This window comes from Ochotona curzoniae, unplaced genomic scaffold (assembly GCF_017591425.1).
Source record: "Ochotona curzoniae isolate NIBS_2020 unplaced genomic scaffold, NIBS_Ocur_1.0 contig_4797, whole genome shotgun sequence".
Lineage (NCBI taxonomy): Eukaryota > Metazoa > Chordata > Mammalia > Lagomorpha > Ochotonidae > Ochotona > Ochotona curzoniae.
In genome coordinates this window covers 1,126,072-1,139,489 of record NW_024466390.1, presented here as the reverse complement: position 1 = coordinate 1,139,489, position 13,418 = coordinate 1,126,072, and the positions used below count along the sequence as shown (strand labels likewise).

The window sequence follows — 13,418 nt, the reverse complement described above, 5'->3', positions numbered from 1 at the left end:
GATCAGAAGCTTTACACGCCGATGACCTGGGTGGGCAGAGTGGAAGCTAGCATTGAATTTGGTGGAGTGATATTATCAGAGCTTATAAAACATCTACCCAGGGCCTGGCATGGTGGCCTAGTGGCTAAAATCCTCGCCTTGAATGCACTGGGATCCTATTTGGGCCCCGGTTCTAATCCCGGTGGACCCGTTTCCCATCCAGCTCCCTGCTTGTGTCCTGGGAAATCAGTAGAGAACAGCCCAAGGCCTTGGGAACCTGCATCTGTGTGGGAGACCTGAAGGAAGCTCCTGGCTCCTGGCTCCTGACTCCTGGCTTTGGATCGGCTCAGCTCCAGCTGTTGTCACTTGGGGAGTGAATCATCGGATAGAAGATCTTCCTATCCGTCTCTCTTCTTCTCTGTATATCTGACTTTGCAATAATAAAAAAAAATAAATTTTTAAAAAACCAACAAAACACCTACCAAGTGCCAAATCCTGAATTCAAGTGTTTTACACGTGTTTCTACATCCTTGGTTAATTACTCCAGTGTGTGGTGCCATTTGCAGGTGGAAGAATTGTCTTAGGTCACATAGCTAGCAGAAAGCAGATACAGGTTGGTGTGATAGCTCAACTGGCTAATCTTCTGCCTTCAAGTGTTGGCGTTTGATATGGGTGTCATATCGAGTGGGTCCTGGCTGCTCCATTTCCCAAATCCTTGGACCCCTGCACTGACCTATCGAATGGCTCCTGGCTTCAGATTGGCTCAGTTCTGGCCGTTGCAGCCATTTGGAGAGTCAACCATTGGATGGAGGATCTTACTCTCTGTCTCTCCTTATCTTTGTAAGTCTACTTACGCATTTGGGGGAAAAAGGCAGACACAAGGTGCTTGTGAAGGGAACAGTTTTGTGGTTAGTACGTGAGAGTGTTTTGTTCTCTAACTTTGATTTTCTTGAGCAAGCAGAGATTCTTAAGAACTTCTGATCCAGCTCTCTGCTTATGGCCTGGGAAAGCAGAGGAAGGTGGCACAAGCACTTGGACCCCTGCATCCACATGGGAGACCCAGAAGAAGCCCCTGGCTCCTGGCTTTGGATCAGCTCAGCTCTGACCATTGCAGCCATTTGGGGAGTGAATCAGCAGATGGAAGATCTCTTTGTCTCTCCTCTTTCTAACTGCCTTTCAGATAAGAAAAGAATAAATCTTAAAAATTGGCTAAAAATAACCTGTGTTGTTCTGTAATAGAGGTCTGTTATGCCTACACTGAAGCATGTCAGAACACAACAATGAAAGGAATGAACCGCAGGTGCATGTGGCAAAATAGATGGATCGCAAAAATATTTTTCTAAGTGGAGAAGTCAGACACAAAGCTACAGAATCTGTATAATTTGTGACTTGACTTTTCTGTTTCCACTGTCACAATTATTTTGCTATTTTGCATAGCCATGATTAATGTGATAGTACACGGCTGTGTAACTTGGTAACTTTCTGTTCTCTGAGGCGACTTGTTTCCTGGTTTACAAATGGGTGTGCCTGGGGTCGTCTAGCTGCTCACCAGTTAACAAGCCTTTGGCTTGTTTTTGCTTTGTGGCTACTGTGAATGTTACACGAGGCCTTGTGTGCACTTGCATTTACATTTCTCCTGGGTATATACCTAGGAGAGGGATTGCAAGATCATCAGTACGAGTGTGTTTAGAAATTGTCAAATTGATTTTCGAAGTGGCTGTACTAGTTTGCATTGTTATCAGCAACCGGTGAGTTTCAGCTGATGGTGTCCTTACCATGCAAAATATCCTTGGTGAGTTTTAGAAGTTGTTGTGGTAGGTGGGCCATGACATTTGGTGGTTCTGGATTGCAGTATGAGAGTTGAATGTTTTCTGGAGATGCAAGTACTGGATGATAAGTTGCACATATTTTGAGTGAGCTCTGCATTTTCTGAATTTTTGAAGCAGATGGAGTCATATAGATGTATTTCCTTGTCTAGATTTTTTTTCCCCATTCAGCAACATTATTTTCAGATTTACTATTTATCAGTTGTTCATTCCTTTATTGCTAAGTGGTAATTCTATTGCATGCCTATATGAATGGTTTGTTCACTTGTTGATTACCCTTCGAGTGTTTCCACCTGTTGGAAATAAAACTGTTGTCTTTGGGCATGTACTTTTGTTTCTCCTTAGAATCTCTGGTAGATCTGTATTTACATTTTTAAGCATTTTCCAAACATTCCAGGTGGTTGTGCCATCTTGCATCCCCACCAGCAGTGGGTGAGTTTCAGTTCTCCGTTCTCCTAAATACTGCTGTGGTGAATCTCAACCCTTGTAATAGATATATAGTGGTATTTCTTTGTGGTGTTATGTTTCCTGGATGACGAAAGATGTTGGACATCTTTTTGTGAGCTTATTTTATCTTCTCTAGGATTTACTTGGTTAAGTCTCTATTTAAATCTGTTGTTTGTTTTATGTTAGATTATTTAGCTTTGTGTTACTGATTTGTAAGTTTTTAATATATTGGAGATATGAATTCTTTGAGATAGTTTTGCAGGCATTTTCTTCAAGTCTGACTTGTCCAAGTTATTTTTTCAAATTTTAATTTGTAGTTATTTGAAGGCAGAGAGAGACAGACACAGATGGAGAGAGATCTTCCATCCATCGCTTCACTTCCCAAGTGCCGCAAACAGCCGTTGGCCTAGAACTCCATTCAGGTCTCCATGGGGGCGTCAAGGATCTGCTGCCTTCTAGCTACATTAGTAAGAACTTGGACCTGGAAGTAGAACTGGGACTTGAACCCAAAAAATTCCTCACGGGATGCTTGCGTGTATTTGAAATGACTTGAATCACTTCACATGTGTCTTTTAAAGAGTAAAACTTTAAATTTTGATGAAATCCAGTTTGATTTCTTCTTATCCTATCTGTGTCCTTTGAAAGAAATCTTTGCAGACCAATGGTTTCTAGTATCTTGTCCTTTCGATTGCAGAAATTATGTAGTTTTAAGTGTTAATTTTTGTGTATAATTTAAGGCAACTAAATCCCTTCTCCTTTGCAATTATGATTATTCAGTTCAGTTACACTGTATTGAGAAAATTGTCCTTAAAATCTGTTGTTTTAAAGATTTATTTATTTCAAAGAGAGTCACAGAGGGCCGAGGAGAGACCAAAGGTGGGCTGAGGGTGGCAGGGATAGCTTCTCTACTCTGGTCACTCCCAAAACAGCCTCAAGGGCCAGGGATGGCTGGGCCGTGCCAAAGCCAGGAGACAGGCGCTTCTGTGTGTCTCACCTAGGTGCAGGGGTCCAAGTACCTGGGCCATCCTCTCTGCTTTCCCAGATGCATTAGCAGGAGCTGGATCAGAAGAACAGCCTGACATTAGTTGAAAAGTAATTGAACACACATTCATAAACCTGTTTCTGGACTGTTTTTTAATGGCCTGTGTGCCAGGATGAGGTGAGGCTAAAGCCAGCAGCCAGGAATACTGGTCAGGTCTCCAGGGTGAGTGGCAGGGACCCAGTCCCTTTAATCTTTACTGTCTCCCAGAGGAGCTAGAAGCCAGATCCAGGGTTGGAAGTTGAAATCAGACCCTTTGAAATGGGATGTGGTTGTCTTAGCTTGTGTTTTACTTGCGCAGGCAAATTTTGGTCCTTTTACTGGCCTTGGTCATGGCGCATAACCATTTAAAATATGGTTAGATATAGTTTGTTGCTACAGTTGAACCAACAACCTTTGTGCCTGTGCTCATGGGGCATATTGGTTTGTGGTTTTTCTTTTTTATAAGGTTTTGTGTGTGTGTGTAAGGATAATACAACCTAGAGCAAGTTGGACATTTTCTATCTGTTCAACTATCAGAGATTTGTGTGTAATTGATATGAACTTCCTACTGGAGCAGTCATAAAGGTCAGGGGCTCTCTTTGGGCAAAGGTTTCTTTTTGTTTGTTTTCCACATATTTTTTCTGTACTTGGGGGAAGCAGGAAGATAAAGGGAGGACACCCCACTAGGCCTCCCAACCATCTCAGGGTGCCCTATATAGAGCATGCTGTGAGGGTCCTGCTCAAGCGGTTTTGAGAGTTTAACAGTTCTGAATTGCTGCCAGTCTCGCCATTCCAAGCACAATGAAATCTCTTCAAAATCCACTGGCTGACTTAGTACACCTTAGCATTTCCATTTGCCCAGATTTTCACTGCCAATGTGTGGCTGGGCTAGTTGATCGATTTGTTCTTTCATCCTCTGTTGTGGTACAAAGTGTTCTCTGCAGGCTCCAGTGTACTGACATATCCTCCATGTGCACCTGGGTATGCTGTCCACTGCTCCATCTGAGCCTCTCAGGAGGCCCAGCTTGACACATGGACTCCATGGTGAGACCATGGAACTTTCACTTCTCTTCATGGTTAAGGTTCTGAGTTTAGCAGTTCAGTTGAGGGGGAATCTCCAAAGAAACTTTGTCTGAGGTGATCCCAGACCTGATTCTTGTGTGTGCTTGCCAACAAAGGGTCCAGCACAGTCCCTCGCCCCAGTCAGCTTATGCATATGCTGGTAGCTGCAATTGCTGGGTCAGTTCTGTCTCCAGCCCTATCTTTTATACGAACCATTGGGTGTTGCAGTCCAGCCTGATCCTACCCACTACACACTTGGCCCTCACACAGACCAGTGTGAGCTGCAGTCTGGCTGGAATGACCCACCATACCCGCCACCGTGTCCGCCCTCTGCCCTGGTTCTCATGCTTGCTATATATATGTACAGCAGACTGGTCCAGTCTGTCCCACATCCCATTCATCTCTTGTATATGTCAATGGGCATTGAAGCCTAGTTCAACCCAACCAGCCCCACCATCTAGCCTACACACCTGCAGGTGGGTGCTACTCTGTCTAGCCATGCCTGCCCCAGTTCTGGTTCTCATGCTCACTAGTTAGAGTGGCAATGCAAGAGGGAGTTGGGCAAAGCTTTTAAAGACAAATCCATTGTAGCAGAGGTCTTCATGTTATCTGCTTCTTCCTTTGATGATTTGTATCTTTCACTAATTCTAAGTTGTTGAATATATCTGCATAAATGTGATAAATATTCTCTAGTGTTCTTGATAGGGATCATGTGTGTCTTTTCTATTCCTGATCAGTTTGGTTCTGGGGTTACTAGTTTTGCAAATCTTCTCGAAGAACCGTCTCTGATTGCATTGGCTTCTTCAAGCATTTTTCACATTTCTGTGCTGTTTATAGTGTCTTTTCTCCTGCTTGCTTTGGATTTTATTTGCTCTTCTATAATTTCTTAGCCTGGAAGGTTGGATTATGGGGACCTTTTCTTTTCTAATATTAGCATGTAGTATAAATTTTCCCTAAACACAACTTTGGCTGTGTATCTCCATCCTATCCATTTTGAGATGTCGTATTTTTGTTTTCGTTCAGTTCAGATTTTCTGTTGGATTTTTTCTTTTGATTACTGAATTATTTAAATGTGTGTTGCTTAGATTTCTAACAATAATTTAGGTGTTATTACTATATATTTTTATTAGGTTATGATTTAACTTCATTGCAGTTAGAGTAAATACTTTGTATGATTTGAATTATTTTAAATTTATTGAGTCTTGTTTTGTGGCCCTGATTATGGTCTATGGGAAATTATTTTTATGAGGGAGATAGTTGAATTTTGGGTGTAACATGTAGCATTTCCATTAGTACTACAGGAGTGTTCCAGTTGCTATCCACTTGTAAGAAAATTTTATCTACATGTTGTGGTTGGTGGATAATGGTAACTTGTTTCAGTTTTGATTTACTTAACTGGATTTTTAGCTTTTTATTAAAATAACTTCTGTTTGAATAAAATTGATGGATTTGGAATGTGTTTTTCTCTCTCCCTGGTAGGGAACTTGAGGTAATAGCAGTTCATTGTTGGTGTGCTCTCCAAGTATGACTTCATTTTTTGTAAAAGTTTGACTTTAAAAGAAATACTTCTGATGAAATCTGTAAGAGCTAAGTGAGGATTTTACTGACTTGTGATTTTTGGGTAGAGGGATATAAGATGATATAAATTGTATTCTAGCAGTGACTCTTTAGATAAAATACACGTAGCAAAATGTACCATTTTAACTGTTTTTAAGTGTGTAGTGTAGTGGCATCAAGTAAATTCCTAGAGCTGTGGAGTTATCACCACCTTCCATTTCCTGAATGTTTTCAGCTTCCCAGACTGAACTTGCATACCCGTTGAGCGGTAGTCTCCCATGCCCTCCCTCTTCTGCTGACTCCCGGCATCCCTCACCCTATGGATTTGCTGCTTTAGATGTCTCAGGGTGTAGAAGCGTGGTGCTTGCCCTTTTGTGAGTGACTGCTGCCTAAGCATGATGTCTCCTGAACTCATCGACATTGTATTGTGTTATCATGACCTCTTTGTTTTTTTTATTTTTGAAGATTTATCCGTTTATTTGGAAAGCAGAGAGAAAGGGAAAGGGCAGTCTTGTATTTGTTCATTTCTCAGTGGCAACAACAGCAAGGTTTGGGTCAGGCCAAAGCCAGGAGCTGGAAACTCCATCCTTGTTTCTCCCATGGATGATAGGAACCCAAGTACTAGGGCTTCTCTTTGCTACCTTCCAAGGCATGTTGGCAGGGAGTTGGGTAAGAAGCAGAACAGCCAAAACTTCAGCGGGCGCTCTGAAATGAGATGCCAGTGTCACAGGTGGTGGCCCAGTCTGTTTTACCACAATTCAGCAAACACCCCCTAGGCCCACTTTTTTTTTCTTTAAAGATTTCTTTGCTGGAAAGGCAGAATGACAGAGGAGGAGGGAGATAGGGAGAGGAAGAAATGGATGGAGGGAGCAGAGAGGTCTTGCGTCTGCTGGTTTACACCTGTAGTTGCTATAATAGCCAGAGCTGGACCAGACCACAGCCAGGAACCAGAAACTCCATCCTGATCTGCTGTATGGGTGAGCTTTAGCAGGGAGCTGGGCTGGAAGCAGGGTAGCTGGGTCTCAGACTGGCACTCCAGTAGGAGAGGCTTGCATTACGATTGGCAAGTTAACTCACTTTCTAAGGTTATGCAGTATTTCATTGTGTGTATATGGCACATCTCCATTGTTGGATACTTGAACTGTGGCAAATAGTGCTGCTATGAAGGTGAATACACAATCACGGAACCTGTGCTTTACATTCATTCTTTAGGGCCAGTAGTGGAATTGTTGAGAAATATGGTAACTGTGTTTTTAATGCTTTGAGGAACTGCGTACTGTTTTTCTCAGTGAGTATATTGCTTTACCTTTCAGCAGAAGTGCTTAGGAGTTCCAATGTCTCCCACCCTCACTGGTGTGCATATATATGTATATATATGTGTGTGTGTGTGTATGATAGCCATCTTATAAAGTGGTTTCTTTGTTACAATTAGATTTATTTATTTAATTTTATTTGAAAATTGGAGAGAGAGAGAGAGATCAAACTGTCTTCCATCCTCTGTCCTCTGGTTCACTCCCCAAATGCCTGCAATAGGCAGGCCAGGTTGATGGCAGAAGCCTGACATTCCATCCGGTTCTTCTCTGTAGAAGGCAAGGACTCGGTTACTTGAGCCATTGTCTGCTCGCTCCCAGGGCACACATTAGCAGGAAGCCAGAATCAGGAGACCAGCCCGAACTCAGGATGTGACCTCAGGTACTCTGATGGGGGATTTCGGCATTGCAGTCCAGGATTTGATGCCTGGCCCAAAACTGATCCCCTTCTTTTGGTTTTGCTTTGCATTTCCATAATAATCAGTGATATTCCACATCCTTTCATGTGCTATTGGCAATTTTTCTGTCTTCTTTGGAAAAGTGATTGTTCAAGTGCTTTGACTACCTTCCTTTCACACTTACCACCACAATGCTTATATAATTTAAACATCTTGGAGTTTTTTTTTTTTTTTTTCTTTTTTCAGTAAGTTCCTGATGTCTGACTCTGTAGTGATAACTATGGTTGTAGATAAATTAGGCCTCTTGTCTCTCTGCCTTTCAGAACAATTAAAAAAAATTGGACTTGACAACATGGCATATGAACTTAAGTATATGCAAAATTGGGGAGGGAGGATGTGACAAGAAATGTCAGTTGTGCTGAGGCATAACAATCTCACTGAATGCAAGGGATTGGGAGGGATCCAAATTTCATTGGAAGTAAGTGGAGCCTGTACAAGTACAGGGGCAAAGGAATTGTTTAAAAATGCTGTGTTCTAGTATTAACTTGTTTTACTCAGGGTATATGAGTTAGAAATTCTCAAGCTGCATCATCTGCATCCTGGAATTAAACAATTGAGTAAATGGTGGTGGATAGTAGGAGCCAGGGTTCTCAATGTTGGGGCAGGAATTTACAGGTAAGCTAGGAGAGGATCCATGTGATGTTCAGTTGGACCTGGTGAGATCTGTATGAATTCACTTGTAGCTGCCGACAGGTCCACCTGGTTCAATGTAGAAATATGGATGGATCTCCATCGTGTGCCATTCACCCAGATTTACTTGCTGACAGTTTAAAAACAACACCCTAGCCGGAGCGGGTGCACCGAGCACTCGGGTTCGATTTGTGTTAGTGCTCTTCTGGTAAAGGGAGCCAGACCATGCAGACAGTTGCTTGCTGAGACTAATGTAAGTCAAAAGTGATAGTGTGCGTCACTGCCGGCTGCAGTAACCTCTTAGATGTTCTATTCTATCTTTACATAAATGTTACTTCCTTTCCTTTCTTTTCCTTCCCTTCCGTTCCCTTCCTTTCTTCCTTTCTTCCTTTCATGTTATTGGGAGGATAAGGGAGAATGTCCACTGATTCAATCCCCAAATACCTGCAACAGCCAGAGTTAGGCTGAGGCTGAGCCTAAGGAGGTAGGCTCATAATCCAGGTCTGCTGTGAGGGTGGCAGGGGCCCAGTATTCACTAAGCTGTCAGCTGCCTTTCGGGGTGCACATTAGCTGGAAGCTGGGGCCAGGGGTATGAGCTGGGACTAGAACTCAGGAACAGTCTTAACTGTCAGACCCAACATTTGCTCCTGCCAGTGAGCTTTTGAGAAATGCATAACGTTACTCATCCAGTGTTACACCAGATAGTCTTAGCAACCTGGGAAATGCCCTGTGCCTTGTCTGTGGTAGCCTTCTTCCCCACCTTGTATCCCTGGCGGTAAGTTTACATGCTTTAAACTTCTTCCATATTCGATAAATTAGAACCATCAGCATGTTGCTTTTTCAGACTGATGGTTCTTCATTAGCAATGTGAGAGTACATCAAAAAGTTCATAGAAATAGTGGAGTTAAAACAAAAGTTTAGAGATTAGTGTTTTACTTAGTGATTAAGCTGCTAGTTTAGGAAACCCACATCCCATATTGAAATGACTAGATTTGAGTCCCAATTTTAGCTTCTTGCTTACGCATGCTGGGAAGAATAGCTGAAGTAATTGGGTTCCTGCCAACCGAGTGGGGAGACCTAGATTGAGTTCCTGTCTTACGGTTTTGGCCTCAGTGTTGTGGGCATTTGGGGAGTGAACCAGCACGTGGCAGCTTCTTTGTATGTTAACTTAAAAATAACTAAAATTTTTTAAAGATTTATTTTTTATTGGAAAGACAGATATACAGATAGGAGGAGAGACAGAGACAGAGAGGAAGATCTTCCATCTGATTTACTCCCAAAGTGGCCACAGTGGCCAGAGCTGAGCCGATCCGGAGCCAGGAACCTCCTCCAGGTCTCCTACACAGGTATAGGGTCCCAAAGCTTTGGGCTGTTCTCACTGCTTTTCCAGGCCACAAGCAGGGAGCTGGATGGGAAGTGGGGCCGCCGGGATTAGAACCAGTGCCCATATGGGTTCCCGGCACATACAAGGTGAGAACTTTAGCACTGACCCTTTTTTGTAATACGGATAAAGATCCACTCATATATATTTAAGAATCTTCTTTGTTTTTCTGTGGCTTTATACCTTGTTTTTTTTTTTTTTAATCACTGAACAATGCATGCATTTGATTGGCGTGTCAAGGTTTCTTTTCTCTCTAGATGCGAGGCATCTCAGTTGCTCCCAGTTTCTGACAATTAGGAACAAAGCTGCCTTAAACATTTGCATGCAGGGCTCTCTGTGGACATAAGCTTTCCACTCATTTGGGTAAATACCTAGGAGTGTGATTGCCAGATCATATGGTAAGACTATGTTTAGCTTTAAGAAGCTGCTAAACTGTCTTCCCACATGGGCACTTCATTTTGCATTCCGCTGGCATTGAATGAGAGTTCCTGTTCTGCATTCCCAGAAGTATTTGGTAGAGTCAGTTTTTAAAATCTTAGTTGTTCCTAATAGGTGTGTCATAGTATCTTGTTCTGATTTGCAGTTCCCATGAGAGGTGATGTTGAGCAATGTTTTGCATGCCTGCTTGCTATTTGTGTGTGTGTGTGTGTTCATTCAATCCTTAGTCCTCTTAAAAATTGGGTTCTTTTGGCTGAGTTTTAAGAATTTTTTGGTATGTTTTGGGCACAGGTCCTTCAATCAGGTTTGTGGTTTGCAAATGTTTTCTTATTGTCTGCCGTTTGCATTTCAATCTGCTCTAAGAGCGTCTTTCACAGAGCAGAAGTTTTAAATTTTCTTAACAAGTGACTTCCTTTCTTATAAGGATTGTGAATTTCATATCTAAAAATCTTCCAAACTCAGTGTCATAGTTGTTCCTTTTTCAGTTGGAATATTTTCTTCATTGTTGTGACAGTCTAAGAAAATCTTTGAGTCTGCTACATTTCTAAGATTTCAATGGCAAAGTTTTTCCTAAAATACCCCATGCAAACGTCATTTCTCTTTAGACCTGTATGCTTCTTCAGATACTTCCTTTGTTGTTTCCTCATTCTTGTTTCAGTTGTAAATCTGGGTTTTGCATTTCCCTTACCAGGTTACGCTTGACTATATTCTTTATTCTCTCCAGTTATCCAGTTAATTGCTGTATCCTATTTTTGCTGTTTCTTTATGATCAAAATGATTTATAATGTTTTGCTCCTTTTCCTTCCGTCTTTCTTTTCTTTTAGATTAGCTACTGTTTCTGCTTTATTTGAAAGGTGGCTGGGGGTGGGGCTGGCAGAGATCTCTCATTTATTGGTTTACTCACATGTCAAATGCCTGTGACAACTAGGTCTGGGTAGACAGAAGTCAGGAACCTGGAACTCAGTCTGGGCCTCCACTTTGGGAACAGAGACCCAGTGGCTTGTGCCATCAGCTGCTGCTTTCCGGGATGTACGCTAGCAGAGAGCTGGACTGAAAGTGGAGTAGCCAGGCCTGGGGGCTGGTACTTGCGTATGGGCCTTGGAAGGCTCAAGTGGTGTGATAACCACTGCACCCAAATTTTCTCCTCTTCATTCCTTTCTTTAATTTTATATCTTATGTCTGCTTAGTTTTAGAAGACAGAGTATGTGTATTCATGAAAACTTGTGATTTAAGGACGCAACTCTCAAAATGATTTGGTGGAATAAATTCTTCTGTTGAAACTTAATGCTGAAATTGTTTTTTCTTTTGCTTTGTATTGCACTCATTAAGCTTTAATTACTTCTTTTGCAGAGACTCTATGGGGAATATTAATTTTAAGCAAGTACTTTTAAAATTGCTTGGAGGGCTTGGTGCCAAGAATTAGTGCTTAAACTGGATTTAAGTTGCTTACTAATTAGGCTTACTGTTTAATTGTTCATAGTATTAGAATTGCTAAGTAGATTGCACCTGATTTTGTCATACATTGGAAAGTTGCTAATTATGCATACTTTTGTATATTTCCTTCCCTTTGTGTTTACCTGTTTACTTTTGTTTGATCTACCTAGTGTGAATCTCTTACCGAGAGATGTAGTTGCTGAAAACAGATGTCCTGGGGGAGGAAGATAACATTTGCTGAGCTGTGTCATTTGTTGTAGGCTCCTTCGGAGTTACACAGGAAAGAAAATGTGAAAGCTGGCAGATGGGAAGGAGGAGGAGGCTGTTCACGATAAATAGCATTATCCAGGCTTTGTGTCTAGGTTGGGGGGTAGAGAAGTAAAAGTTGTGAGCAGGTGTGTGTACCATTATATCTCTGTTCTTTTTGAAACGTGAGGAAGGAGTGGTTTGAACAAGGGAGGAATACAGGGAAGCATGTGGGTGTTTTTGAATTGCTGAAAAAAGCAACAGGGTATACTGGACAGTAGCTGAGCGGGGGTTTTACGTGTATACCGGTGGTTGGCTGTTTAGTGGCTGTAAATGTGTGGGTTGAATGTGGAAGGGGGTGGTGCAGTCATGAGAATAGGGCAGAGTAAGGTCAGGGGAAGGTTTTGCCCTGAGAGCAGGACAGTGGAGTGAGCACTGAGTGCTTCCGAGGCCAGGACATAGCAGGGTGTGCAGGGGTCACCCTATGGAGAATCTAGGGGTTTGAAGGACAGAGTGATCCGTCCATCCCAGAATGAAAGCTGTAAGCATTTGTTGGAGTCCTCCTTGGTTTTTCACAGATTTTCAGATGATTTTTTGCTTTGATAATACGTATTTAGGACTACCCTGTAATTGTTTTGATTCTGTTTAGATCAATACTGTATAATAAGACTTTTTTTTAAAAAATTAACTGTTTCTAACCTTTGGATTATGATATGTAGTTGCTACTGTGTGACTTTTTTAGATGTTTCTAATACTTAGGGGCTTCTTCCCAGCTTTCTTCCCTGCTACCCCACAGTATGAACCAGAGCTCTTGTCTCAGCCCTTGTCCTCTCTCCTGTGGTTCCCCTCATCCATTCTGCTGGGCGTTTCAGCATTTTCCCCTTGTGTGGGTTTTTCCTCTGCTGTCCTCCCCCTTCTCATCGTCTTTTAAGCTGCAGACTGAACATCTGTGGAATTCAATAAAGCTCACCTCCTCCTTCCTGTATATCGTCTAAGTTACCTGGGTAGGAGGAGTCCTGAAGCCTGGCAGTGAGAGAGGTGGAACGCACACTGACCCTCAGCCCTCTGTTGTGCCCTTCCTGCCGAGTCCTTGCACCAGCATGGCAGTGGGTAGCTTGCATATTCCCTTTGGTGCTCTCCTGCTCCCTGTTCCCAGGACTGGGTGTTTGGCCGATGATGGCACGTCTACACTGCGTCACTGGCTGCGCACCACCTGCCCATCTCGATATGCCTTGTGATGGGGTTTGTTCTCGGCTCATCTGTCCTTAGGTGATTCCGTTGTCACATGGACACCATGTGTAATGAAGTGGTGGCCTCATGGTGCTGCCATCATAGCATGGCACTCTGTCTTACAGGACGTTCTCTTTAAAATAAGTAATCCACGATGCTGATTGTTTTTACCAAGTGTTCATGTCCTCCGTGGCAACACAGCAGGTTTGTTTGCTGCAGCAGCACCACAGACATGCATGTTACCACATTCTGCACATTCTGGACAAGAGGTATTTTTCTTTTTTTAAGGATCATTAGCATCTTATGGGACTGCTGTTCTATGGACGTTCTGCCGTGGACCTATCCACTGGGTGTATTTTGGTGTTGGCATGTGGAAAGGTGTAGAGAAGAACTGTTGTG

The 13,418-nt window shown here is 42.5% G+C and overlaps 1 protein-coding gene across 2 annotated transcripts in view; it reads left to right on the top strand.

Moving 5' to 3' along the window:
• Positions 1-13,418, top strand: part of ARHGAP12 (Rho GTPase activating protein 12) — a 106,309-nt gene that overhangs the window by 4,092 nt on the left and 88,799 nt on the right. The window lies entirely within an intron of this gene.